General features: G+C 37.2%; 1 non-coding gene across 1 annotated transcript; it reads left to right on the top strand.

The window, feature by feature from the left end:
- The first annotated feature begins 3,966 nt into the window (after positions 1–3,966).
- Positions 3,967–4,101, top strand: LOC123825361. Its single transcript, XR_006786897.1, has one exon. It is a non-coding gene; the product is annotated as a small nucleolar RNA SNORA44 (small nucleolar RNA).
- The last annotated feature ends 765 nt before the right edge of the window (positions 4,102–4,866 follow it).

Raw genomic sequence — 4,866 nt, 5'->3', positions numbered from 1 at the left:
TGCTAATGCTTAGGGTCCATCCAGAACAACTAAAGCAGAACATACGCGGTAAGTCCTGTTTATCATCATGGTTTTAAAAGCCCCCGCTGTGGAAATAATGGGTCACAAGGTTTGAGAAACACTGTACCCACTTATACATGTGACAACTAATTAGGATCATTCCTGTAATTATTATCTAATGTTATATAAACAAACCTAATTAGGGAACTCTCAAATTTCTGAAGATCAGTAAAAAATTGCCCTGGACTTCTGAAACAGCAGTGTGAGTTGCTGATTGAACCCTTTCCCCAGTCAAACAACCATTTGTCTGGTGAAAAGTATTTTATAATAATAATAACCATTTAAATTCTCTGGAAATTATCCTATGTTCATACAGGAATTTGAGAAACAGTCATTTAAAAAATCTACTAAATCTGGGTAAAACTAGCAAATCTGGCTCCTTACTCATTTTAGTTCCTTGCCACTCAAAGTGTTCCCAGCATCTCTCCTCCAAGTGTCTATGGCAAAGCAAACGAGGCTTCCTGTTTTTTCAGATCTTTCCCCAGAGCTATGGTTTCACCCAATAAGGACAGGTCCTTAGCAGCTCTGTGTTGCCTGAGCACTCTTCTGTTCAGGCACCACAAATTATTTAGACTGAAAGCAACCTAAGTGCCCATCAGTAAATGAATTCATCAAAAGACAATTGTACATTTACACAATGGAATACTATGCAACAGAGAAAGAAGTAGCTCCTACTCTTTGAGACAGCATGAATGGAACTGGGGAGCATTATGCTAAGTGAAATAAGCCAGGTGGTGAGGAAAAAATACCATATGATCTCACCTTTAACTGGAATTTAATCAACAAAAGAAAAAAAGCAAGTAAAATATAAACATAGACATTGAAATTATGAATAATCTGACAGTAACCAGAGGGGAAGTGGGAGGGGATAATGGGGGGAAAAGGGAGGGTTTTCAGGAACAACTATAAAGGACACATGGACAAAACCAAGGTGGGGTGGAAGCAAGGGAGGGAGGTGGATTTGGCTGGGTTTGGGGGGAAGTGGTAGGGAGTAAATGCAGATAACTGTAACTGAACAACAATAAAATAATTTAAAATAAAGAAAAAGAAAATTCAAGAAAGAAAAGGTTCTACATGAAAGAGAGTTTCACAGCAGTAGGGCACTGAGGCAGCATTATATTCAATGAAACCCAAGTGGCCAGAAAACTACTGTAGCTTTCTGAACTGACTGTTAATCTTGAGGAAGGTTTAGAAGGAAGGCTTGGGGTTGTTGATAGTTATTCTCCCAAACATGATAAAATACATATAGAAATGATGTTCAAAACTATTTTAAAATAGTTTGAAAACATATATTAATAATATATTTATATATAAGTAACAATAAAATTTTTATTTTTTATTTTTATAATTTAATTGTACATATTATGGAACTGCTTACCCAGTTAAAATATAGAAGAGAGAAGAATTATGTTTTCCACACAAGAGAATATCTTAAACAATATCTCTTCAATTGTAATTATATTTTAGGGTAAATTATCCATTTATTCATATGGCTTCCCTGTAAAATAAGCAAAATGGCCACATCAACTATAAGTTCATCTTTTTCTTCCTTTTATTTTAGGCATTTTAACACCTAAATTATATATACACACACACACATATAATTTATATATGTATATAATGTGTATATAATATATAACATATATGATATATCTAACTTACATATGGATATAACATATCTATATAGAATATTTATATATAATTTATCTATATCTATCTATCTACATATAATTTATATATATAAATTATCTATCTATATATTCTCACACACACTTATATAAATGTACAGATATTTTCAGACTCTCATTTTCCAAGGGAGGGGGAATCCCTTTCTGACAGCCTACTGGTAAGCCAATACAAAATTAGAATACAAATAGAGAAAATAAAGACCATAGAGGTGGAAGGATGTTTACAAGAAAATGTAAAGTGAAATTATACTAATCTATATAACTGAGGGCAAGAAAGGAGAGACACTCTGGGAAGTGTTTGAGAGAATTTGGGAAGAGAAAAAGGAATATAGAAAGTATTTATCAGCCTTAAAAAAGTTTTAACAATGTTTTTGGAAGATGTAAGGATTGAAGTTCTTTTTAAATACCTTTATTGCTGTCATACTATGTTTTTCTGAAAATAATGTTACTCTAATATTGATCCCTAAACCCTGATTGGGGGTTTCAATTGGATTAAAAATGCAAAAAAACAAGTTTTCATGGATATGGGTTGTGGGCTGGCAAACTTACTGACATGGCACTGCTGAACTTAGTTTACTTATTCTCTATGGTCTTTCAAGGCACCATTTGTCCACTACTGAGGAGGCAGAAGAACATCTGTCCTTGAAGTTAGATAAGACTCCATTAATGTTTGACATCAAGCTTGTTTAATTCCTTTTCATCAACTAAAAATGGGTTAATGAGAAAATTAACTCTCAGACCTTCTTAGGGTTTTTAACAAAATAATGCATGAAATGCTTACTGAATCTCTGGAATGTATGCATATGAATTGTATTTTTAGGAAAGAAAATAAGAGAACCAAACTGGTAATGTTACAGAACAGACCAGCAGGGAGGCGAGCAATTATTAGTCCACCCAGGGATGCCAAAAATTGTTACAGAACAGGGCTAAAGGGAGTATGATATACTATTACCGAAAGGACTGCCCCCCACTAGGTTCACATTGTCTGCTGCCAGAGAGAAGAAGTCTCTCCATGCCAGAGATTTGTGAAAAGAAAAGGAAATGTTTATTTAAAGCTGTACAGACTTAAAGTAGTGACCTAACATCTTCATTAAAATATCAGAGTTCTTTAGGATACCCACAGATGTACACAGTTCTTCCTTCTCCCTCTGCCCTAATTTGGGGTACCATATCTCAGGAAAAGAAGTAGATTCAGGCTCCTGAAACCATCAGCTGTGCCATCAGCCAGGATCAAGCCACGTGGTTCTTCTCTGCAAAGCTGTGAGGGGGTCTCCATTCTGCCAAGACCTCGTGGTTCTCTCCTCAATGGCTTGGCGGGGGGGGGGAGGGGTTGTCATTCTGCCAAAGCTGAGTGGCAGTTCTCTGCTAAAGCTGCATGGTGATTCTCCCTCCTAGGGCTGTGGGAGTCCCCACTCTGGCCAAAGCTGAGTGGTTCTCCTTTCTATTGCCACAGCCACATGTTCTCTCCCTTGGCAGCATGACTGCCAAGTCTGGGTTTAAATCCCCACACCAATCTTCCTCCACAGCCCCATTTCCAACTCCTCCCACAATCGGCTACATTTGACAGCACTCTCATATCCTTCCTGCTTTACTGGGCTACCATAGTGGGTCTGCCATAGTGGGTCCAGCCCATGGTGTGGAGCCAATCACCTCCAAGCTCTCATGCAGGCACTGTAATCAGGGGAACCTGCCCCCAGTTACATCTAGGGTGGAAGTCCCTCACTTCTCCCTGGATCAAAGCATGGTCACAGCTGTTTAGCATATCTATGCAACCAGTTAAAGGTTATAGATGTGTTAAATGACCATGCCAGAGGTTAACTGCAAAGCTGTTACTATGTAAAACAGCTCTCAATGGCCCTGCTCCATGTGTCCCTTTCCCCAACTCATACCTGTCCAGGGTGGTGGTGGTGGTGGTGGTGAGGACATCCTATATATTTTTCTAATATTTCCCAGGCACCTTGAGTTCTGGACCCCATTCTAAATCCGTATTTGGGCCCCCCCTCTTGGCTGCACCCTGTTACAGTAAGACTGACACAGGCAGAGATGGGTCAGTGAAGAAAAACTTTCTGAGAAGATACACTCCCCCCAAATTCTTAAGGGGTGTCTGAAAAATGCAAATTTGGAATAGGTGAATGATTGAACAAATTCACAGAAACTTTTTACAACTATTCAAACAGTGAGAGTTTAATGTCTATGATGTTAAAAATATTTTAAAAGACAGCATGTTTCCAAGTGCTATGGCTGGCTGGTTGTAGCTAAGGGATCTCCAACTGCATGCGAAAGCAACCTGGAGAGACTTTGACAGCTCAGGTCAGCCAAATACCTGCAGCTGCCACTTGCTTTTCCTATAATATCTCAGGGGAAAAAAAAGAATAGCTGCATTGATTTAATTTCTCTTTTACACCCCAGTTCTTTCCATTGAAACATTTTTCATTCTCTAAAATACTAATGTTCTTCACAATTTAATGAAAGATTAACATAGCTAAAGTATTCTTTACACTGTACAGTTAGAAGAGATATCTAAAATCCAGGGTATTTTACTAGTTTTCCTTAAAATATATTTGCAATATGTTTACTACAAGTCATTTATTAAAAACATGGGTGGAGGAGTGGCAGGGGGACAGAGGAGGAAAAGGTACAGAGAATAAGTAGCATGAATGGTAGGTAGAAAATAGACAGGGGGTGGGTAAGAATAGTATCGGAAGTGGAGAAGCCATAGAACTTATATGTATGACACATGGACATGAACTAAAGGGAGGGGTAATACAGGTGGGAGGGAGTGTGCAGTGTGGAGGGGAATAAAGGGAGAAAAATGAGACAACTGTAATAGCGTAATCAATAAAATATATTTTAAAAAAGGAAAAAAGAAAAGGAAGTCAGAGAGATCCAAAGCTTAAAAATAAATAAATAAATAATTTGTTAAAAACAATATAAATAACTGAAACATATGGTCCAGCCATTATCTTGCTATGATTAAATATGACTCATGTAGATGACTATTTATGGCTTGTTACATATGCATTTAGTTATTTGTTTCAGATGAACTTGTTAACTAAAAAATGAAATAAAATATGTAAGAATCACATGTTTAGTAATAAGACTAGAATGGTAATTGGAC

Source organism: Phyllostomus hastatus, unplaced genomic scaffold (assembly GCF_019186645.2).
Source record: "Phyllostomus hastatus isolate PE091 unplaced genomic scaffold, TTU_PhHast_1.1 phas_contig_62, whole genome shotgun sequence".
In the NCBI taxonomy this organism is placed as follows: Eukaryota; Metazoa; Chordata; class Mammalia; order Chiroptera; family Phyllostomidae; genus Phyllostomus; species Phyllostomus hastatus.
Note: the sequence above shows the minus strand (reverse complement) of the source record. Positions and strands in the feature narration are given on the sequence as shown.